Source organism: Protomyctophum bolini, assembly GCF_963924005.1.
Source record: "Protomyctophum bolini genome assembly, chromosome: 3".
NCBI classification, from domain to species: Eukaryota; Metazoa; Chordata; class Actinopteri; order Myctophiformes; family Myctophidae; genus Protomyctophum; species Protomyctophum bolini.
In genome coordinates, this window is record NC_137864.1 from 1020851 (window position 1) to 1046642 (window position 25792).

Below are 25792 nucleotides of genomic sequence, written 5' to 3' on the forward strand. Positions count from 1 at the left end.
ATGTAGGATAAACAGTTGTTACCAATGATTCAAATGACGATTGTGTCTAATTAGGTTCAAACTGACGTGTGTGTGTGTGTGTGTGTGTGTGTGTGTGTGTGTGTGTGTGACGGTCCTGCCCCCTCTGCCTCACTGTAAGCTAGAGGGAAGCCTCTGTGATGGCAGAGTGGAGCAGGCCGTCAGCCCAATTGTGCTCACCTGAGGTGGGTGTGGCTTAGGGGACTATATAGAGAGCTCTCCTGGCTGCAGCTCATTCTTCTCTCTGTCCTCCCTGCAAGCAGGACTGCCACCGGGCTCAAGGGCCTAACCACCCTTTTGTTAAGTTATGTTTTGCACCAGCTAATACAACACGCACACACCATTCTCCATACATCCATACACTGCACACATTACTGATGACTGATATACTCACATCCCACACTTCATTATTTTGCTATGCTTTATTTACTTTAATATAATAAATATAATTACAAACTGTTAAACTCTTGTGTGGACTCCCTGTTTTTGCCATGCATCCCCTAGTGCATGACAAAATGGGGGCTCGTCCGTACATAATTAATTAATTGATTAATTGGAGAAAAAAAAAAGAAAAGCATATACATATATCTTTTCTTTCCCGTTTGTCTTGTTTGGGAGTTTCACACTTGAGTTGTCTTGTTTTTTTTGTTAGGAGCCGGACAGAGAAGGCATTTGGCCCCAGTTTACAGAGTTACAACAGAGGTAAGTGTTGGGATGTGTTTGCAAGTGTTAGTTACATGTGCATTTAGTTGGAACAAGTCCCTTAGCGACCGGCACCGTTAGGGTGTCAGTTGTTTGTTCCTTTCTTTGATTTACTCTTAGTGGAGTTTTGGTTAGCGGCGGATCTTGGGGGTCACACTAGGTGGCTGGAGGGGAGAAATCCTCATGCCCGGGTGCCGACGGTAGGTAAAGATAGGTAAGTTAGTTAGGAATAATAGGTAAGTTAGGGGGGGGTTTGTTCCATTTTGATTAAGGTTACTGTACTGCACTTTGTAATGCACAGCCCAACACTTGGTCTTGTTAAAGTTTTTTTGTAGAAAATTTGCATACAAAAGAAAAATGAGTTCAGCTACAGATAAGTTTATTAAGTCTCCGTCAGTGGGGTTACTCGATATTTGTGCGAAGGATCAGCTATTGGTAATTGCTAAACATTATGACATCACAGTGACAGATAAGCTGAAGGCAGCAATGAAGGGCAGTCTAATCAGTGCGCTGGTAGACAAGGGCATTTTGCAGCCTGTCGAAGACAATGGTGATGAGGTCAGTTCAGAGGGTGAGTTCAAATGGAAGAAAGAACTTTTGGTGTTAAAACAACAACATGTTATGGAAATTGAAAGAATGAAACAACGTACTGAAATGGCCAAATTAGATGTGGAAACCAAAAAGCTAGAGTTGATCGAACAGGGCAAATTATCAGCAGATGCATTGAATAATGGTAATAGAAAGAAATAGAAAGGGGAGGAGGTGTCAAAGCTATGGACATTGGCAGTAGCCTGAGGCTTCTTCCTAGGTTCAATGAAAAAGATCCGGACACTTTTTTTCTCTTATTTGACAGAATTGCAGAGGCACAAGGTTGGACAGATGCAAATTGTGCTATAATGGTGCAGTCTGTACTCACAGGGAAAGCACAAGAGGCATTTGCTGCATTAACGTCTATGGACTCTAGGAGTTATGTAAAGGTTAAAGAGGCAGTGTTAAAAATATATGAGATGGTGCCAGAGGCTTACAGGCAGAGGGCTCGGGGCTGGAGAAAACGTGACAAAGAGTCACATGTGGAGTTTGTCAGAGATTTGTGTACACAGTTTTCGCGCTGGTGTTCATCATCTGAAGTTGAGAATTTTGAACAATTGTTTAATCTCATGGTCTTGGAGCAGTTTAAAAACACTCTGCCGTGTAATATTGCTACATACATCACTGAGCACAAAGTAAAAACGGCAACTGAGGCAGCAGTTTTGGCAGATGAGTACGTGTTAATTCACAAGAATAGTTACAGTGATCATGCTAGTGAGAATGTGTTCAATAAGTTTCCTCGTGTAAAGGGTGCTCCAGAAGTTTACAGAAATACGGCCGACAGCAGGGTGACACCAGGGACACATGACAAATCAGTGGGTGTATGTCATTATTGTAAATCTGCAGGACACTGGAAAAATGAGTGTCCGGTCCTCAAATCTAAGGACAGGTCCACCAGCTCACAGGTTAAACCAGTGGCACTGGCTAACTCACTCAGCCCAGTGGCTTTGCCTTTAGGACAACAGGGTGCTCTATTGAAGCCAAAAACGGCTGATGCATACTTGCCATTCATTTCAAATGGTTTTGTGTCTGTGATAGGAAGTGACAAACAAATACCAGTGAAGGTGCTACGAGACTGTGGATCACTAGATTCCTTTGTACGAGAGTCAGTGTTGCCATTTACAACTGAGACTGATACAGGGGAGAGCATTTTGATCCAGGGAATGGGCATGTTTGTGTTTTCTGTGCCAATCCATAAGATGTCCCTCACTTCAGAGTTGGTAAATGGAGAGGTTCACATGGGGGTGAGACCGGAGTTGCCGGTTGCAGGGGTGGACATCATCCTGGGTAATGACCTTTGTGGGGAACGAATTTGGTCTGATCAGGTACCAAATGTAATTACCAGGAAGTGGCCTGGAGAGTTTCAGCAGGACAGTGTTTCTGATGGTACAGTGGGGTATCCAGCGTGCGCTGTTACACGTGCCATGGCCGCCTCACATGAGAACCAGAGTGATGATCAGGGCGAGAGGTCTGGTCTGGTTGATTTGACGTTGCCTGAGCAGTTTAAGTCTATGTCACATAGGGATTTGGCTGTAGAACAGAAGAATGATCCTAGCTTGCAAGAACTGTTTGACAAAGCCATGTCTGTTGACAAAATCAACAGTAGTGCACATGGGTATTTTGTGCAACAGGACTTGCTCTTTCGTAAATGGGTTCCACATGCAGAGGCTCTAGGTGGGGATCCAGTTTTTCAGTTTGTGGTTCCTAATAAATTTCGGTCATTGGTGTTGCAAACATGTCATAATAATGTTGCTGGGCATCAGGGAGTAAGGAAAACGTACAACCGGGTGTTGCGGTATTGTTTTTGGCCTCTGTTGAAACGAGACATTTCTGCTTACATCAAAAAGTGTCATACTTGCCAGTTGACGAGTAAGCCCAACCAGTCAATTAAGCCAGCTCCACTGTGTCCAATCCCTGCAGTGGAGAAACCATTTGAACATCTCATTATCGACTGTGTTGGGCCGTTGCCTCGTTCCACGCAGGGCCATACATATTTGCTCACGGTTATGTGTCAAGTAACCCGATACCCCGCAGCTTACCCACTTCGAACCATAACCACTAAGTCTGTTGTGAAAGCTTTGACACAGTTCATGTCTGTTTTTGGGATCGCGAAGGTCATCCAGAGCGATCGTGGTTCAAATTTCACCTCCCGTATGTTTGCTGAGGTTCTCAAGCAGCTTCAGGTCAAGCATAATATGGCTTCAGCCTATCATGCTCAGTCACAGGGGGCCTTAGAGCGGTTCCATCAAACCCTGAAGTCCATGTTGCGTTCTTACTGCACAGAATTGGGGAAAGATTGGGAGGAGGGATTACCGTGGCTGATGTTAGCATCTAGAGAGGTAGTCCAGGAAAGTACAGGTTTCAGCCCAAATGACCTGGTATTTGGTCACAAGGTTCGTGGTCCCATGGCTATGTTGGAGGACAGCTGGAAAGTAGCTGAACCCCCTAAAACTCTCCTTGACTATGTCAATGGGTTTAGACGCCGGTTGATTTTGGCAGTGGAAAGTGCAAAGGAGAATTTAGGACAGTCACAGAAAAAAATGAAATCTCTTCATGACAGACGTGCAGAGCCTAGGCAGTTTAAAGCTGGAGATCAAGTTTTGCTCCTTAAGCCTATAATAACTTCTCCTTTCCAGGCCAAATTCAGTGGGCCTTACACGGTTGTGAGACAGGTGACAGAGCAGAACTACATAATAGCTACTCCAGAGAGTAGAAAGAAGACGAAAATGTGTCATATCAATCTGCTAAAACCTTATTACTCAAAGGAGTCTGATGGTAAAGCAGGAAATGGGGAAAGTGTTAATTCCTGTCTTTGTACAACCAGGGTAGATGGGTCTTCACCGGTGTTGGACACTCGAGAGGAGGGTGAGACCCCGGCGGTCATTTTGCAGGGTCGGTTGAACAACACAGAATCCTTGAGTAAACTTGATTCTAATCTGGCCTATTTGAATGATGATGAACGCTCTGAGTTGGTGGCTCTTATTAACGGATATCCTGCTTTGTTGCACGATGTGCCCACTCGTACCCATTTAATTGAACATGATGTGGAGGTGGATGAAACGGCAGTACCTATAAGGCAGCGTTTTTATAGGGTGTCTCCTGAGAAACGTAAACATTTGAACAAAGAGGTAGAGTACATGCTGGAGAACCATTTTGCTGAACCATGCAGCTCAAGCTGGGCATCACCTTGCCTACTGGTCGGTAAGCCTGACAAGACCTACAGAGTGTGTACAGACTATCGGAAGGTCAATAATGTAACTAAGCCAGATGCTTTTCCCCTTCCACGAATGGAAGACTGTATAGATGAAGTGGGATCAGCTAAGTATGTTAGTACATTTGACCTTTTAAAAGGATATTGGCAGGTCCCTCTGTCGAAGCGAGCACAGGAAGTTTGCGCTTTCATTACACCATCTGGGTTATACAAGTACACGGTTATGCCCTTTGGTCTGCGAAATGCGCCCGCAACTTTTCAGCGCCTCATGAATTTGGTGGTGGCTGGTTTGGAGGGATGTGCCGTATACCTTGACGATGTGGTAATCTACAGCGATACCTGGTCTGAGCACATGCAGCGTACTAAGGCTCTCTTGGAGAGGTTGGTCTGGGCACGATTGACAATCAACTTGGCTAAATGTGAGTTTGCAAGGGCCACAGTAACATATTTGGGCAAGGTGGTCGGTCAGGGCAGTGTACGCATGGTTCAGGACAAGGTCAAGGCAATGATTGAATATCCTCATCCAACTACAAAGAAAGAGTTGCTCCGGTTTATGGGCCTAGTAGGATATTATAGGAGTTTCTGTAGAAACTTTTCGTCCGTGGCTGAGCCGTTAACCAGGCTGTTCAAAAAGGATACCAAATTTGTCTGGTCAACTAATTGTGAGTTGGCATTTGAAAATCTCAAGGCTCTGTTGTGTTCAGCTCCGGTTCTAGCTGCTCCCCATTTGGATAAATCCTTTTCACTACAGGTCGATGCTTCAAATGTAGGATGCGGAGCTGCTCTTTTGCAAGCAGATGAGCAGGGGGTTGACAGAGTGGTTGCTTTCTTTTCAAGAAAGTTCAATACATATCAGCTCAACTACTCTGTTATTGAGAAGGAGGCGCTAGGGCTAATATTAGCCTTGCAACACTTTGATGTGTACTTGGGTTCTGGTTTAACTCCCCTGGTCGCTTACACAGACCACAACCCACTGACATTTTTGAAGTCTCTCCAAAATCCAAACCAGAGGTTAATGCGATGGGCATTATTCTTGCAGCCCTATAATATGGAGATTCGTCACATTAAAGGCTCTCAGAACGTGATGGCAGATGCACTGTCACGTATACATTAGGGTGTTAACCTGTTCACGTACATTTCCTGTTTTTCTTGTTTTTTCCCATTCTAGACTGTCCTGTCTCCGGCTCTCTTAAATTGCTCCTAGTACCAGGGTTGCTGAGGCTGGGGGCAGGATGGTGGGTAATGGTGAGGAAGCAGGTAGTATGGGTAGGTAGTGTACAGTTGCACAGAGAAGTCTGGGTAAATGCAGACATTAAAATTGTTAGTTGTTTGATTGGAAATCTTGCTTTGGTGAACTGTAAACTGTTTTGTCCTGTAAAACCCTCCTGTGTAGCTCTCCGGTCCCACCTGTCCCAAGTGTCCATACGCCAGAGCTAATTCGGGGCGGATGCGAAGGGCAGTGGGGCCACAGCTGGACTACTATGGGGGAATGAAACAGGTATTGAGCATCCAGGGGGCATTGTTGTACAGTAGTAAGTCAAAGTTGAAAAGGTGGCTGTTTGATTTGTTTAATTTGGTCAAGTTGGAGGGATAATATTTGTTTATTGGTTGCTAATTTGTGGTTTGTTTTTCTTTTAGATGATGTGGTGGAGCATCATTTTTATGGAGGGGGGTGTGACGGTCCTGCCCCCTCTGCCTCACTGTAAGCTAGAGGGAAGCCTCTGTGATGGCAGAGTGGAGCAGGCCGTCAGCCCAATTGTGCTCACCTGAGGTGGGTGTGGCTTAGGGGACTATATAGAGAGCTCTCCTGGCTGCAGCTCATTCTTCTCTCTGTCCTCCCTGCAAGCAGGACTGCCACCGGGCTCAAGGGCCTAACCACCCTTTTGTTAAGTTATGTTTTGCACCAGCTAATACAACACGCACACACCATTCTCCATACATCCATACACTGCACACATTACTGATGACTGATATACTCACATCCCACACTTCATTATTTTGCTATGCTTTATTTACTTTAATATAATAAATATAATTACAAACTGTTAAACTCTTGTGTGGACTCCCTGTTTTTGCCATGCATCCCCTAGTGCATGACAGTGTGTGTGTGAGTGAGTGAGAGAGAGAGAGAGACTATACTTGTGAGAACCAAATGTGCCCACAAGTATAGTATAATTTGAGAAATAGATATTGTGACTGGGGACTATTTGGCTGGTCATAGACATACATTTAGAACAGTGGTTTTCAGCCAGGTGGTCTCCAGCTAAATCATGGAGTTGTGGTGGACCCTTATTAAATCTTTAACTCTTGAGTTTATTCAAGAGAGTTAAATTATTGTTAAACATCTGCATTACGTAATTTACAATCTACACAATTAGAGAATGTAGAAGAATTGTTTGATCAACGTTGATCAATGTTATCTCTCCTAAAAGTACCAACATCAATACTCAACAACACATATTCTTTAGTTTTGGTTCTGAGAGGCTAAATGTCATCAAATGGCTCAAATGCTAAATAAATAATGGGCCTTGCCCTTATTATGAAAAGGGTTGAAAACCCACTGATTTAGAAGATGAGTGTGCCAGGGGGTTGTTGTGCACTATGCTTTGTAGATGTATGGTTAAAATGGCAATAAAACAATACTTTCATAAAAATCACGATTTTAAAATGTTGATGTCCTCACAGGCATAGCCTACGCACGACTAAGAAGTAAGAACACACAACATGTGTGTGTGTGTGGGGGGGGGGGTTCTGCTGCCCATGTTGGTTTGTTAATGTTGGCAAATTAGTTTTATGGACAAAATGTATCTGTATGAATTACTGGCACAACATGACACTTACCTTAATGTGCACCTTGAGTGTTTGAGGGCGAGTTATTGAATGCCAACAGTTCCTTATTGAGAGGCGCACACGACTTGCATTTCATTCTGTTTGAGGAATCTTCCTTCCGGATGAACGCAAACATTGGCGCTAGATAAGGCCACGGGTGTAATACTATTTCATCATCTTCTTCACCACCAGCAGTAGAAGTTGTTGCACTACTGGCACTGGCACTGACTTCGTCTGTATCCGAGGAATCCATGACGTCCACGTCGGAATGATCTATTCCTTCTGCTAAGACTGTGTCTCGTTCATCCATGTTGAATGCGTGTGACAGTGTGTGCGACCTGCCATCTTCAAAGCAGGCCAGGCAGCAGAACACAACTCCGCCCCCCTATTATCTGAGAGTGGAGCGCAATTCTCAACTGCGCATTCCTCCAGTAAGACGGATAATACGTTAAATATAAGATTTTATTATTTAATTCATAGCGAGTAACGAGGTGTCTGATTTTAAATATAGCGCATTAAAAGTACGATTTTTTTCCTTGTAAATGTAACGAAGTAAAAGTTAAAATACAGCAAAAGAAAAGTAATAAAAGTCAATAAAAGTACAAATTCTCCAAACTTGTACTTAAGTACAGTAACGAAGTAATTGTACTTCGTTATTTTCCACCACTGTGTATACGTGATACCATATTGGTAACCCTTTCTTTTACAGTACAGTAATAACCATGCAATTACATGGTAATGATATGGTTATTACTGGGTATTTACGAGGTAATTACATGGTACCTACATGGTTTTAATTATCTTGACTATTACCCAGTAATTACTGTGTAAGTATGCTTATTTAACAGGTAATTACAGGTAATTACCTGGTAATTACATGGTCATGTAACCATTAATTCCTATGAAAACGAATCAGTAATTACTAGGTAATTATCACATATTTTCTTAACTACTACACGGGAATTACCATGTAATTATGAGTACTTATTATTGATTCATGCCTAATCAATCAACTGGTGCAGTGACCGTGCGGCTGTTAATGACTATTTACATTGTAATTACCAGATATTAACCTGATAACCACCATGTTTTACCTGGTAATTACCCCTAGTATTTACTAGTATTTATTAAAGTGGAACTGTGACTGTAAAAGAAAGCGTGGTTTGTTTCCATATTACTACCTGGTACTTTCAGTATTTACACAGTAATTACGGTAGAACTGGACTGTAAAAGAAAGCGTGGTTTGTTTCCATTATATTACCTGGTACTCTCTCAGTATATACACAAATATTTACCTGGTATTTACACAGTAATTACGGTAGAACTGGACTGTAAAAGAAAGCGTGGATTGTTTCCATATTACTACCTGGTATACTTTCAGTATTTACACAGTAATTACGGTAGAACTGGACTGTAAAAGAAAGCGTGGTTTGTTGCCATTATATTACCTGGTACTCTCTCAGTATTTACACAAATATTTACCTGGTATTTACACAGTAATTACGGTAGAACTGGCTGTAAAAGAAAGCGTGTTTTGTTTCCACAATATTACCCTGTACTTACCTGGTAATTGTAGCTTCTAATTATAAAGAGTTGAACAATGGGCAATAAGTTTGATAATTACATCATCTTTACCCAGTAATTAGAAAGTTGGACCACACGTGACATTTCCATTAGAATTACACCTCCTCACACACGACAAATGCGCTAAAACAGGTGAGCTGTCAAAGATAGATTTTAATCTTTACAAAAACCTCAGTGAAATGCGTAACAGCAATATTGGGCTAATATAGGCTACCAATATGTACGACAGGGATTTACCGACGGAATGAACGTTATATATATCTGATCATCTATACAGTCGACAGACAGACCGCAGTGCTGTGAGCAGTGTGCTCTCATTGGCTGTAATACAGGCTGCGCTAAACAATGCAACAGTAAACAAGAATAAAATAAAATGTAAACCATTTCGGTCACAGGAATTCACATTATCATGTGTTTTCTGAAGACAGGTCTGGGCCCCAAGCACTGGATGAGTGTTTTGCAGAAACCAAAACGTGGAAGATGTTGTTTTTTTTTACTTTTTGGATTCTGAAAAACACTCAACCAGTACTGGCACCCACCCGGGCCAGACAGGTCCTCAGAAGACACTTGGTAATGTGAATTCCTGTGACCGAGATGGTTTACCTGGCCCACATGAGTGCAAATAATGGAAACAAAAGAGAAGAACTTAGTGCAAACAATGCAACAGTAAACAAGAATAAAATTAAATGTAAACCATCTCGTGCGCTCTCATTGGCTGTAATACAGGCTGCGCTAAACAATGCAACATTAAACAAGAATAAAATAAAATGTAAACCATCTCGATCACAGTTTACCTGGCCCACATGAGTGCAAATAAAGGAACAGGAACAGGAACAGTACCATTTTCTTTTACACTTCATCTTAACAAAAAAAGAGAGACGAACTTAGTGCAAACAATGCAACAGTAAACAAGAATTATAAAACTATAAAATTATAAAAAATAAAATGTAAACCATCACGGTCACAGGAATTCACATCATCATGTGTTTTCTGCAGACCGGTCTGGGCCCCAAGCACTGGATGAGTGTTTTGCATGTTTTTTTTTTTTTAACTTTTTGGTTTCTGAAAAACACTCAACCGGTACTGGCACCCACCCGGGCCAGACAGGTCCTCAGAAGACACTTGATAATGTAAATTCCTGTGACCGAGATGGTTTACCTGGACCACATGCCCCTCATTTCTGTAGCTTATAGGTAATGCGGAGGAGCTCTGTGGTGTTCCTCATCTTTTCCACTTGTTGCTGAAGACCTAAGTTAGCATCTAACTAAATTCTTTGCAGATTTTGGCATAGCTTGCCAAACTCTGCTTTTGTTGAATTATTGGCAGCTCACCAAAATCCCCACCCTCTCCCGCAATGAGGACATCTGCGATCACCGCTGTCCGCACGCAATGGTGTTGCGGTCCACGTCAAGCTCTTCACAGGTCCTCGCCATGCTGCGGGTCTTCTTGAAGGATTTTAGGAACCTTTTATAACGATGGACGACATCCTCTGGGCTCATAACTACAAGAGAAATGAAAAGAATATATAAATTAAGACAGTTATAATTCAAATGATGATCAGTACTACATTCCAGGCTTAAATTGATCTAGCCCTGGACACCGTTTCATAATAGGACCGGCCTTGACTATGGTAAATGTAGCCGATATGAGATTGTGAGTTGGTGGAATATAATTTAGCATATCTACAAGCTCATAGTGCAGCACTTGGTGCTGCGTTAAGCTTGTAGATCTGCCAAGTTATCTTAGCATTATGCTTGATGGAAAAATAAGACACAAGTCATGATTATGGTATACTGAATTTATGATGTCAATGTGACTGCAGTGTCACAATAAAAGATGTTTCTACTAAGACCTTGCCATGTGTGTGAGTCTGAAAGCTTCCTAATGGCACACTGCCCGTTATTTGCTCCGATTATGCTGTCGCTCGCCGACAAAACCACCGATCTGACGTAAAATCGGCAAGGTTTTGTCTGTAACCATATACCCCCTTTGCCCCCCGTGGTGCCGGGCCTGCAAATCCAAAAGTAGTGTGACTATTTCCACAGCCTAATTAATAAAGGATAAACTATTAGTCTTCTCCGAAATCTGTCAATCTTTGTCAACTCAGCACGTGTTGACAACGCATTGTAAAAGTAGTGTGAATATTTCCACAGCCTAATTACTAAAGGATTGTGACTGTGGGACAGACATACAGTCTGACATACAATAGGCTACACGTGTGCACAGTTAATAACAATAACAATGACCTATATGTCCAGAGTTCTTAAATTAACATAGTTGGATTTTAACAGAAAGACAATGCCATAAATCAGTCAAAGTGACAGACTCAACAGTAGCACACAGCATGCAAGGCAGCGATGCATGCATGCAAACATGCATGCATGCAACTCCAGCTGAGATTTAGTGTCTCCATCTCTCTCTCTGGAAGAGGTTGCACATGACCTGTACGGCCACACTGAGGCGCTCCAACACAAACACATGAAGCTTCAGCTGACAGAAAACAACACCACGCTGTTTGTCCAAAACACAAAATAACTCCTCTCCCGTCATGTATTATCTTTAGGCATATATACTCCATTTGACCCAAATCAACACCAATGCTAGCCTGTTTGTCCAAAACACACTATCTGCTCTCCACGTTTCTATATATATATATATATATATATATATATATATATATATATATATAACACTGCCCGTGTGAGTGTGTGTGAGTGTAGTGTGTAAGATGGTGTTGTGGGCGTTGCAGTAGCGACGTAGCTGTTCGTGGCTTTGGGTTCCTTGCCATGTGTTGGGTACAACTTCTCAAATATATAATAGATAATTGCAGCAGCACCACAAAACCAATAACATGAGTACTTACAAATGTGACGTCACCTCACCATATTATATTGATATTCTGATAATCTGTTTGGTTCCCCCAACCTGTATCCCTGGGCTGACATATTGCAGCAACCGTAACTCAGTGAGTCACAGATGGCATTCTTGATTTGATTTAGCTCAGTATAGAGCATACATTAAATCATACAAAAATAAATTAAACGGAAAGTGCCAGGAGGAGGCAAGAAGCTGATAGGGAATAATTATATTCTCTGTCTGTTCATATACAATCCCCCTTACTTTTCATTTTAACATGTTACATTGTGAGAGGCCTGCACAGGCTTGCGCAGCTGTGTGCACTCCTCTGCTTTCCACTCCCATGCCCCACTCCCACCTTCTCCAAGGTCTAGCTATATCTTGCCACAGTCATCAAATGGGCCAGTCAACGTAACTGGTTGAAACCAGTTGCTGCCCAGTATCTCAGAACTTGCCATGTCAGGCCACACCCCCTTTGCTGATTTCATGTCTTTATATATGCAATGAAAGTCCATCTTTCCTCATGTTTCCCCGATCTCTCCTTAAGAGAGGTCGTGATCTCATCACTCGTGCACGTTTTAATTACTTTATAATAAATTGAACATCTTCAGACCAGACTTCTCTCTTCTTGACTTTATTTCACACTGTGCTGAATAATTCTAAAACAAAGCCCTGGGGGATCTTGGATTTGTTACCGTTCTTTTTAAAAGATAGTTACAGATATACGTCATCCAGGACTACAGGAGCGATGTAGATAACACAGCCCGCCCGCTGTTTTGGGGCTTTCAAGTCACATAATATAGATCCATTTACACTTACATACATGGGCCACATGAGGCCCCCACCATAACTTAATGCGGCCCACAAAATTCAAATTAAAAGAAATAGAAAAATATTGTTCAGGATTTAAATTCAAATATAGCTAAAACAGATTTACAAGCTCAACACATCGCACTGCGACACGTTTTGAGCTTGTAGATCGGCTAGTTTTTGCCACGACAGCAATGTGGCCTTCTGGAGTGAGTGTGGAAATAATAGTGGCCCTCCATCGTCACAGTTTCCCAACCCCGTTTTAACTAATCAAGACTCCTTTAGATTGTAGTAGAGCCTTACATGTTTTTGGGAGGAACCGTCTAGTTACCTTTTGAAGTTAGGGGGCCAGCCTCTGAGAAGCGAGCCTTCTGGGTGCCGGCCTCAGAGAAGCAAGCCTTCTCTACATGGAAGTCTCGCTGCTCCTTGAGGAGTCTGTTCTCCTCCTTGAGGAGACGAATCTCTTCTTTGAGGAGCCGGTTCTGTCCTTTAATGTGGTTGAAATCCGTTTTGAATTTCTCCATGGTGGATGAGGTGGGTGCATGTTGAACCTCTTCAACTGAAAAGGATGCAGAAAGATGTATTCAATACTTTGACTGTCTTTACTCCCTAAGCTGTTCTCGCTTTGTAAGGAATGTTCTACTTGCCCAAAGGTCATGCCCACGTGCCCGAAAAGTACAGTTTATGGAGTTGGAACAACTGATGTTCAGGAGGAGGAGAAACGCGCATTGGCCCTGCCCTTCACGCCACTCTCCTCCCTCCACGTCAATCTACCTGTCCCCCTTTTATACCCGCCCAATACCACCCAGAATCCTCCTTGCTTCGCCCGCCTCGCTGCGTCGCACACTAGCCGCCTTCCTACAGGCTTCTCGCAACCCACCCCCACCCCTTCACCCCCATAGCAGCTCCTCTCCCCGCTCCCCCCAAAGGAGCTACTACATCCACCTCGCCAAAAGTGGATCAAACGATTAAAACAAAACTCTCTCCCATCCTTATCAGGTTCCTGCGGGGGGATATCGTCCATGCGCACCGTAAGACGAACGCCTTACGACGAACGCCACACGACGAGTGCCATTCGACCTCCTCCCCAAAGACTCCAGGGTCGGCGACCCCCCGGAACCTACACATCCGCATTCATTCATCCCTCCTTCATCCCTCCATTTATTCGGTGTTCACTCTCCATTCCGACATGCTGCCACTCCTACATTGACTTCTAATTGTCGGAATGGTGGTATGCTCCATATTTTTAAACATTCCACCATTCCGACAGAAAAAAGTCCCACCATTCCGACAGGGACCCGTGGCAGAAAAAGTCCCACCATTCCGACAGGGACCCGTGGCAGAAAAAGTCCCAGCATTCCGACAGATCACTATTTATTTATTATTTATATAAATATTATTATTTATATTTATATTTATATTTATATTTATATTATTTATATTATTTTATTTATTTATTTATTATTATTTATATTAATATAAACACTGACCATGACACTGAGACATGATACTGACCATGATACTGACATGACACTGACCATGACACTGACATGACACTGACATGACACTGACCATGACACTGAGACATGATACTGACATGACACTGACATGATACTGACCATGACACTGAGACATGACACTGAGACATGATACTGACATGACACTGACATGATACTGACCATGACACTGACCATGACACTGAGACATGATACTGACATGACACTGACATGATACTGACCATGACACTGACCATGACACTGACATGACACTGACATGACACTGACCATGACACTGACATGATACTGACCATGACACTGACCATGACACTGACCATGACACTGACATGATACTGACCATGACACTGACATGACACTGACCATGACACTGACATGATACTGACCATGACACTGACATGACACTGACATGATACTGACCATTATGACATGGTTTACAACTATTTATTTATTATTATTTATTATTTATTATTTATTATTTATTATTTATTATTATTTATATTAATATAAATATTATTATTTATTATTATTTATTTATTTTTTATTGATTATAGTAGTACAAATGGTTTATCCTGCTTATATTTGATTATTTCTGAAGATGATAGGCCTATACAGTATGTCAGTATCATGTCAGTGTCATGGTCAGTATCATGTCAGTGTCATGGTCAGTGTCATGGTCAGTGTCATGTCAGTATCATGGTCAGTATCATGTCAGTGTCATGTCAGTGTCATGGTCAGTGTCATGTCAGTATCATGGTCAGTATCATGTCAGTGTCATGTCAGTGTCATGGTCAGTATCATGTCAGTGTCATGGTCAGTGTCATGGTCAGTGTCATGGTCAGTATTATGTCAGTGTCATGGTCAGTGTCATGGTCAGTGTCATGTCAGTATCATGTCTAAGTGTCATGGTCAGTGTCATGGTCAGTGTCATGGTCAGTGTCATGTCAGTATCATGGTCAGTATCATGTCAGTGTCATGGTCAGTATCATGGTCAGTACCATGTCAGTGTCATGGTCAGTGTCATGTCAGTGTCATGTCAGTGTCATGGTCAGTATCATGTTAGTGTCATGGTCAGTGTCATGTCAGTGTCATGGTCAGTGTCATGGTCAGTATCATGTCAGTATCATGGTCAGTATCATGTCAGTGTCATGTCAGTATCATGGTCAATATGACTAAAATGTAATAAAACTCATAATGTAATAATCAGCTCATATATTATAAAGACATTATTGCATTATGAAGTTTTATCACAGTATGAGTCGCCTATGTGGAGGTTCTTAATGTAACACATTATTACATTATAGAAAAATCTATTAAGTTATGTGCTTGTCTTTTAATTACATTATGAGCTGATTATTACATTATTTACAGTTGCTACACACCCCTTAAAAAATTGCCTTGAAAATACATTTAAGATTTGTGGACTGTCGGAATGGTGGGACTAAAATGTGTCGGAATGGTGGGACTAAAATGTGTCGGAATGGGGGGAAGTCGGAATGGCAACACGTCGGAATGGGGGCATGTCGGAATGGGGGGATGTCGGAATGGGGGGATGTCGGAATGGCAGCATGTCGGAATGGAGGGATGCACCCCATTTATTCACTGTCAATAAATTCCTTAAACCTCCCCAATGGCGTGTTTATTCCTACTAGTGAACCATTATAAAATAGTTAGCATTTGCACATTAAATCCAAACGATAACTGCAGAGTGGCAACAGTCACTTGGAAAACCCAGAATGAGCGAAACTGCTAGTAGTACAAAGTAGCATTGTTCTTCATAAATAGCCAATAATATGTAATGACACTGTTGATTTACTTTTCACGGGCAGTCACATTAGGGAAAACTGATTTAAAACTATAGAGAATGAGATAAATGAACAGTGAGCAAAAAATTTAAGCACCCACTTCCACTTGCCACTTCATGCCGATTCCTCAGCTGGCAGGCCAGAGCCTCTGCATGCTCCCTAACACTCTTCCCTGTGGGCCTTCCCTTTATCACAGCCACGGCCACAGAAAGCTTAGCTCTCTTTGAGAGCCACTGTGCACTAAATCACCTAATCATAGCTGTAAGATAAGCACCTCACTTCACACAAGTGTGATTTTTAATTCCAATGATCTCAGCTACAAACCTGTAAGGAATCGCCTCAAGGAACTGCAAGGGTTCCTTTTTAGACTCACTTTATTATGCATTTTGTGGCTGATTTTTTCCAGATGCCCGAGTTGCCCAATGGCTCTCAAAGAGAGCTAGGTTTGGTGTGGCTGTGATAAATGACAATAGAGACCCTGACAATCTCTTGCCATGCGAGACAAATGTATTTACAACAAAGATTCTAAAATAAAATAAAAACCTTACCTTCAATATCAGACTGGATCTCCTCCATGGGGTTCTCCTCTGGTGAATTCCTCTTCCCTCTGCGACCGCGTGGTTGTGGCATGACTATGGGGGAATAAGACATGTTGTACAGTTGAAACATAAACATTGAGCCGATTATATACGGCTTATCCATTTTTGCTCAGTGATTTTCAACCTTTTTCATGTCAAGGCCTATTATTTATTCAGCATTTGAGCCACAGACCACCATTTCATGACATTTAGCCTCTCAGACCCAAAACTAAATAATAATTTGTTGTTGACCTGTACGTGTTCATCTGGTTTTATTTGACACTCAAGAGTTAAAGATCTTTAAGGTGTTCAATTGGTTAACAACTCTCCATCATTTAGCTGGGGACCACCTGGAACCACCTCAAGGATCACTAGTCGTCCACGGGCCACTGGTTGAAAACCACTGGATTAATAGGATCAAATTCAATTATTTATTTATTTATTTATTTATATATAAATAATAATCCGTTGCAAAGCCTATATTGTCATACCAAACCAAAATGTGCCTGGGATGTGTCTGACTTTGTGCATTGGAGATGAACTCCAATCAAGATACAGTTTTGCAGGATTTAACAGGTGTAGGGAATTCTTCTAATCAGCCTTAGGTTGCCATGGCAATTAGTCTTTTCTACACGTTAAACAAGTGGTTTTCAACCAGTAGTCCAGGCCCAGGGACCACCATGTCCCTGTTAGTAACCATATGGACCCTTAGCACTAAAAGTTAGTAATTGTTAGCACTTTAATCCATTCTGGGCGGGAAGACCTTTTGATGTTTTAAGCATTATGTTGTGCTCTAGCTGTTGAAAAATAGAAGATCTACAAGCTTGTAGATCTGCTATTTTTGAAAAATCGTTAATGTCTCAAATCTTTGAATATATATTATTTCAGAGCGAACTACATATTTTCAGATGGGGGTCAGCGGCCAATTACATATATTTTTGGGGGTCTTGGGCTTGACATGAAATATTGAGCACCACTGACATAGAAACATGTTTTTTTCAGAATTTTTTTATGATTTAGAAGACTTTTATTTATTTTGACGTCATGCCTAAATGGGTTAAGATAAAATACACATCCCTTATCCATAGCTTAAAACAGGTCTTCAACAGGGGGTCCAGGACCCCTAATGGTTACTACCGGGGGGGGGGGGGGGTGGGGGCTTTGTACGTGCACTGAATACCGGTATGTGAATCAGACAATTGTTCAAGTCATTTGGTCCCAAGTCCAAGTCGAGTCCCAAGTCAAACCCAACCCTCAGGTCCGAGTCCCAAGTCGAGTCCCAAGTCATTTGGTCCCAAATCCAAGTCGAGTCCCAAGTCAATCCAACCCTCAGGTCCGAGTCCCAAGTCGAGTCCCAAGTCATTTGGTCCCAAGTCCAAGTCGAGTCCCAAGTCGTTTGGTCCCAAGTCCAAGTCGAGTCCCAAGTCTTTCTGTTGTGGGCAAGTCAAGTCGAGTCACAAGGTGGTGTCAAGTCCCTCACTAATATTGTTCCCCAGCCCACACCCAAAGCACTCAGGTTTATATCTTGAAGAGAGAAACCGTATCTTAAAGTCAAGAATTAAACCAGCATAAAGCTATTCATTAATCCATTACATTACATGTCTGATCATTAAATGACCAGACATGTAATGTAATGGATTAATGAACAGCTTTAGTTTTAGTTAGAACCAGGGAAAGGCTAAATTACACTAAAGAAATGGCATGTTTGATACATTTTTTTTTTTTTCTTTTTACATTTTGCACCAGGCTGGCAGGCTCAAACTGAAACTGGCACTGACTTTCTGAGTAGTTTTCAAGTGTATTTTTTGTAAACAAAGTTAGAGCAAGTGAACAAAGTGCTCATGTAAACATTAAACAAAGTCAAAGGTAACAAACAACAAACTTCAAGGACATTACTTTTGCTATAACTATTAATGCACTAAAGGCAAGTGAATATTCAAACAGTAGAGAAACTGTTGCCAAATAGGCTGCCAGTGTATGGCCCAGTGACATTGTGAAAGCTCTTGAGGCGTTTGGTTTGAGTAGAACAAAGAGAATTATACATTAAACCCATTCATTTAGACCTGAAGCTGATTGTACAATTTTTTTGAGTGGTGCAACCACTCCTACAACCAGCAATGTCCCTGTACGTACCTGTGTACCTGTGTAGGTACCTGTGTGTGTCTATGAGCACGAGTATGTTACTGATTTATACCAGTAGGGGGCGCCAGAAACAGAGAGAGGGGTAGTGCTGTGTCGAGAGAGAGAGAGAGAGAGAGAGAGAGAGAGAGAGAGAGAGAGAGGGGGGGGGGGGGGGGGGGAATTGCACCACTCAGTTCACACGTGTGTGATTTTTTAGTTACTAACTACATTGTACAACTGAACTATAAGCAAGTGCTTATATGAAAACATTTAACTTGCCAAGACAATTCTAAAGAGATCAAAATATTTTAAAGATAAGAGTTCTAAAAGAAAATAAGAGCTTGGGAAATTCAACCTTTCCAAGATGACCTTTACATACTGTAGGGTTAAACCTAAGTTCTATCTAACACTATTATGTAACAAGTAGTGCATACCTGTATTAAATACAGTACATTCAGAGCTTGTTGTTGCACTTGAGAAACACAAGATTTGAGAGGGTGTCACCCTTCATCCGCGAACGGTGTGGTCTCAAAATAATGCCACCGTGGCTGAACACTCTCTCGACTGGCGCACTAGTTGCAGGCACTGCAAGTGCTCTAATGGAAATCGGATAAAGTGCAGGGAGGGACATTCTATTTGCCTCCCAAAATGTGAGACAACTCTGATCAGTCTCACGGGCAAGGTAATTGGTCAGCTGAGTTTCTGGCCTTGTTCCGTCTTGCTGCTTGCGGCGCTTCCGATATCCTGCGAAGAGCCCAGACTCAGAGCCATCCTCCAACAACTCCTCCTCTCTCTCTGGAGTCTGGGGTGTCTGGTCAGCTGGCACTTCCCGTAGGATCAGATCTAATGGAAAACTAATTATTATCACTTAATATAGCATGAAATATTGTGAACAGTTAATTGATATATTGGTAGTTTTGTGATCATCATAATTTGATCACCATGACACAGACAACTATAATAAAGGGAACTAAGGGACTGATCGTTATTTATCCACCAGGGGGGGGTGGTGCAGATGTGATTTCATTTTTGTATTTTACCTCATCCCCCCCCCAGCCTCCAAATATTTTTTCGGGACCCCCCCTCAGGGACTGGAAGAATATATATGACCTCCCCCCCCCCAACACCATAGACCATATTTATTTTATATTCACACCAACAGTATAGCAGCATAAAGTAAACGCTGATCGTTTATTAGGCGGCGGCCGTCTGGGGTTCATTTGGTTCCATATCCGTCATTACATTATGGTCAACACTCAACACTGATGATATGCCATTGCATTCTTCCAACTAAAGATTTAAATATGAATCTGGCAGCTTCGAAAATAGCAAACGCAGACCTACAAGCTCACAACAACACGCTGATGACGCGACGCAAATGTATGAGCTTAGATTGGCTATTTTTAAGGTGAGCCTTGTGCGTAAAGTCATTCTAGCCAAGCTGCCAAGGCAGTGGGCACCCCTCGCCTCTGTGCCCAAGCCCAGGATGATGAAAATGAATGAATGCTAAATAAATATGTCACGCAGTCGCATACCATAATACTACAGCGTCATACTCCACAGAGAAAAGCACAATTTGCGCAACACCAACGTTCAACTGCCTGCTCGGCTCATTTAGCCAGCCAGGCACCACCAATTAGTATAACTCTTTCTTTAATCTATTACAACCACATACGCAGACAAAAGTACATGGCACCGCGGACAAAACACAAGTAGGCTACTAAACTTGTGGCTCATTTCCATCCGTCACACAGTCAGGGACCCTGCTGAGGATTTGGTCCACTGTTTACCCTCCTACTGCATATATCAGCGCTGCATGCAGATCGGCTATTTTTCCGTTTGTGAGGACGCACACATGAGTGCGCGTTATTACGCGGCGGAGATTTTATTTATTTATAATGCGTGTGAAATCAAATGGCATGTGTGGCGTCACTGGCGTGGTGCGTGGTAAAGGGTTAAATTGCGTGACTGTCACACTCAAAGGGTGAGACATGGCAGCCCTGGCTACTGTGACGCACACACCAACAATCCACCATTGCAATGCGAGTGCGCAAAGATGCACATGATATGATAGCTGCATGCTTTTAGACCAGCCCTACCGTATTCTGAATGAGAATCTGTCTCGCCTGCATGCCACCATGTTGACGATGCGTTGTCCAAAGACGGTAGAGTCTCTTCCATCAAAATGTTCCATGCCCATCAACATAAAGGCCTCAAGGTGTTCCTGTGATGTTTTGCTACTTTCTATGTTCGTTCACAATCAATTTCAGTCACAAACAGTAACTTGTGAGAAGTTTATATCGTAACATCATCCACGACCTCAGCCCCAATTATTATTATTATTGTTGCAGCGGTGCTGTCAGCCTGCTCCTCGCCTTCCTCCTCTCTGACCGACAACACTCGCTCTTTACAGCGGCCTGCTGCTGCTGGCCCACAATTCAAACATCGCGGTTCATAGCTTGAAACATTTTTCGCTTTTTCTACTGGAAATGTTATGAACGCAGAATCAATCTGTCCCGCGCGGTTTTGAAGTGGGTACACGTCAGACGTAAACTACATCAGCGGCCGGGGGAGGGACCTTTGCTGGTAGAACAGAATCAGATCTACAAGCTAACAACGTGTCACCAAGCAACACGTTGTTAGCTTGTAGATCTGTTCTATTTGCATGCGCAGTTGCGCACACATGGAAGATACCAAGTACACTCGCCACACAGGGTAAACTTTATATAGATATATGAGTGAAACACTATGAAAAACAAAATAATCAAAACATTTTTTAAATACAAAATTCAGCAAAATAAAGTTGTACAACCTCCCCCAAGCCAAAATAAAAATAAACATATCCCCCCCTCAGGCTCAAAAAATAGTTTAATGACCCCCCCCTTTTTTGCACCATACCAACCTTTGATAAATAACGATCAGTCCCTAAGTAAGTATGCAAAGTTACCCACAATACCCACAATTACTGTTTTGATTCAACTAACAGATGTTAATTGGGTCAATGAATTGAAGAATGTGTCAAACATTGGGTCAACAAGATGGGGGCGGCGTCATTTACGGTAACCGGATATGGCGATGCGCGTATAGCAGAGCAGTTACGGTAAGTGCCCATTTGACTGAGACCGCCTGAGAACACCAAAGGGGATCATATAATCCCAACCTGTGGAGGGCAGCAATATGCCGGAAGGCATCCAGTCTGCCGGAAATCACAAGAAGAAGAAGAAGAGACCGCCTGCCAAAAACAACAGTAAACTAACTAGGTACCCACATTTTTATTAATCTAACTTTACTGTTTGTGTGACGGTGTGAGAGAAGAAGTGTGGACGACCTCGACGAGGAGGCAGAGGTAAGAAACACTTGGTGTGTTTTTTCTTTTCCATTTGTCCGAAATGTCAATTAATTTCAAGTGTTGGCTAATAGTGCCTAACGTTAGCTTAGCTAGATTCACCAACGGGGATAGCTGGGGAAGGCTAAGCTAAGCTTCGAGGGGACAGCTATAGAACTTTAGCTGTTTATTTTTGTTAAATGTTTGCAGAGCTCTCGTTTTGGAACGCCTGCAGTGTACCGCAGTTTCCCGCTCGCAGTGTTTTGCACCATTACAGTGGTTAAATGCTTGCTTATGGCTGCCCCTTCTTAACTTAGTACTAGTTATGTTGTGATTTTGTACCAGGGCACGCCAGGTTCTATGGTCAGTGGTCACTGCGAGGACTCCTCGACAAGTGATTCCCAAACTTTTCTTTTTCATGTCAAGGACCCCAAAATTGACACTAATTATCCCGCGGACCCCCGTTTGAAAAGATATGCCAAGGGACCCCCATAAGCAGATTTTTTACAGCTCTGTTAGAAATTCTCAACCCGTTTTAAGGACCCCCATGCAGTTTGACATGCATTAGTCTACCAACCAACCACCATTTAATAGCATTTCCATCTCTGGGACCCCCAATTTATATTGTAAAATCAATGTGAATTTAGGGTTAGGGTTAGTGTTACAGCCCCATAAGGGTCCATTTGGTTCCATTTGTATCACTGAGTTACAGTCCCATAAAGGTCCATTTGGTTCCAAACTATCATTTAGCTGGGGACCCCCTGGAACTCCCTCAAGGACCCCTGGGGTTCCCCGGACTCCACATTGGGAACCACTGTCCTAGATTGTATGTATAACTTATAAGCTATCCCAGTGAGATAAATTGTGAGCTTTTTGATCTGCTAGAGGGGCAGAATACAAACCCCTGGCCCTGGGGGACCCTGGTCAACATAGTAGCCTATATAGTTAATGTGCCATAAATTGGCCTCATCTTAACTTAGTAGTTATGTTTTCATTATGTTCCAGGTCACGCCAGTTTCCTGTACTTCCCAGTTTCCCGTTCTCTGGTCACTGTGAGGACTTCTACTGTATGTATATAAGCTAACTTAATATCTATATATTATTATGACATTGTGAGGTCAATACTGAAGCATGTTAACTGTAGTTGTAACTTATCCATTGTCAAATTATTAAAGCCGTCTCACAAATGTATTGGGGAAAAAGTACATCATGTCCTTGGGTATATACAGTATGCACTTATACTTTCCAGCACTGTTTAAAACCACAAAAAATACTAGCATCCCTGGCTATTCTGTTTTACTACGTGACCATTCACTAAAATATAGTGTGTGTAGGGGGGGGGGATACAAACTCCTGGGGGACCCTCATCTTAACTGTTTGTTCGTTCTGTTGTCATTTCTCTCCTAGGGCTATATTCTTAGATGTTGTGTCGTCACTGCCAGTTTTCCCATTCGGACCTAAAGGAACTCTAAGAACTCCTCAAGCACTACAGACTCCATCACTGGCGGCACCATGTGGATAGACTTCTGCAGTGCGTCTTCATAGACTGTGTATGTACTTTCAAAGCTAAAATGGACCTGACCTTCTCCCTCAGACGAAATTAAGTTGTTAGTGACCAGCCACATGTCTCCACTATCAGGCAGAGATGGCTGGCGCTGTTCTTGGTGGACCAGGTGAGTTTGTGAATAGTCTGCATTTTGCATTTATATAGCTCCTTGCCTCCTTCTCTAAAGTGCTTTATATTCACACACACACACACACACACACACACACACACACACACACACACACACACCAATGACCGAGACAACCACATGCTCAATGGCAGTGTCTGACTCAGACACTCCATCTCCTGAGCAACTGCTGTGAAGTGATTGCTACATGACCTGTCTTAGGATGTAAAGTTCTGTCTTCCATTATCAAATTTTGTTTTGCAGGTGTATGCCGAATTCAAAAGAATCACAGGAGTTGACTTGATCTCAACATTCCTCTCGACGCTGGATGAGCACACCAGAGGCCTCATTCAAGTTTACCGCTCCAGAGCACACCACCCCAGTCAAGAGAAGTTAAAGGTCCTGTTGGAGAGCCTTGATGACCAGGTGAGATGGGGAAATAATGCCCAAAAGGGTCTTAAAATATCATAAAAAATTATTTATAATTGGAGTGCTGTGCAAGTCTGGAATACTCGTTATCTGGTGTACTCCTGGTACTGTATCACACACTTTGTGTGTACTGTACAGTAATACTGTATATACTTATCTAGTTCCAAAGAATGTATACTTATCTATCTCTGCCCTTCTTCACAAATAATACTACTCTTCTGCAAATACGAGATAGGCTTTAGGCTGTATGTTCACTATGTTCCTTTAACCATAGACAGACATAGAAAGGTAGACGCCTCCTCCGGCCCGGAAGGGCAAGCTTCCACTTGGGTCACAGAAACGGAAGTTCGGTAGGCCCAGCATGATGTAGAATCCGAGGCAGTTGGGGACGGGTCTTTTCGTTAACCCAGGGTGCGTTCAGATATAGAACTAAGGCCACTGCTGTGCCCTCTGGTCGTTCGTTTATTCGAACGCACCCTAGATTCTGACAACTCATGAAAATACACACTGATTGGCCAGTAGTCACTTTGAGTGGCAGAGTGCCATCCTCACTTCCGCTCTGTTGTTTTTTTACAGGTCGCTCCAATGAACTAGGTTTTTATATCTATGTTTTTAACCGCACGCCACTATATTGTCCCTATTCTGGTGGAACACACAAAAATAGCACATCTACAATCTCACACATGCACCTTTGCGACATGTGAGCTTGTAAGTTGGCTATTTTCTGTGAAGATATTTTGTGTAACTGATAGTAGAGATCATGGGAATCAGTGGTTAGAAAGTATCTTTGATTATTAGACAGCTGGTTTTTATATTCCTTGCTTTTTTAACAAAAGTTATTACAGATCTATTTCTTGATTGGAATTCCCACATGGTTATCATCAGCACTGTCCTGTCTGGAGTAGATATCAATGAATAAAGCATGCAATGTTGTGCAGTTATTTTAATCAAATTCATGTTCTCTTCTTTGTATGTAGACCACAGATATCATAAGTCACAGGAGGGTGGTGGCACTCAAAGGACTGCAGTTCTTTCTCAAGGAAAAGGATCCAATTGTTCAGACCTGTCAGGTAAATCAACATTTCAGCCATCAATGAAAATCCATCTCTCATTGTCATTTTGGGATATTTCTTAATGTTCATTTTTTGTTAATGTGCTCCAATCTAGAGAGACGATGTGGACCAGCACACCAGTGGCGTCCGTATGGCTATCCTGGAGATCGTGGCGCTTCCAGGAGGCCCAGACTCGGCGCTACAAGCTGCGGTGGTATTGGGGGATGAAGTGGTCGTTGACGGCCTTCCAGATGTTCCAAGTGCCTTCGCTGTTCTCTTTGGCCTTATTTATGCGCTCCACATCGAGTATCCACCAGGTTGGAAGTTCTTCTTTGAGGCTGTGCAAAAGCTGTTCCTCTCTCTGGATGCAGAGAAATGTTCAGCACGCGTTGAGACACTGTAATATACAATGTTTTGGATCTGATTGTTTTGAAGTTGAATCTCAGACTTCCAACTACGTCTCATCATAGACCTTTTTTTGCCAAATGGTTCTGTATAAGGGGTACGGGCGTTGCACAAGATGGGGTCTACATCTAACTATGTCTCAGATAAACTATTTTTTTTATTTGGCCAAATGGATCTGCATAAGGCTTTGCGCAAGATTGACTTCAGAACCAAACTGTCTCGAGTATCCACCACGTTGGAAGTTCTTCTTTGAGGCTGTGCAAAAGCGAGAAATGTTCAACACGCGTTGAGA

General features: G+C 42.5%; 2 long non-coding RNA genes across 2 annotated transcripts; both read left to right on the forward strand.

The window, feature by feature from the left end:
• The first annotated feature begins 21883 nt into the window (after positions 1-21883).
• Positions 21884-23486, forward strand: LOC308310677. Its single transcript, XR_013963522.1, has 3 exons — positions 21884-21962; positions 22947-23008; positions 23349-23486. It is a non-coding gene; the product is annotated as an uncharacterized lncRNA (long non-coding RNA).
• Positions 23487-23890: 404 nt separating this feature from the next.
• LOC308310669 lies at positions 23891-25342 on the forward strand. Its single transcript, XR_013963521.1, has 3 exons — positions 23891-24040; positions 25021-25113; positions 25211-25342. It is a non-coding gene; the product is annotated as an uncharacterized lncRNA (long non-coding RNA).
• The last annotated feature ends 450 nt before the right edge of the window (positions 25343-25792 follow it).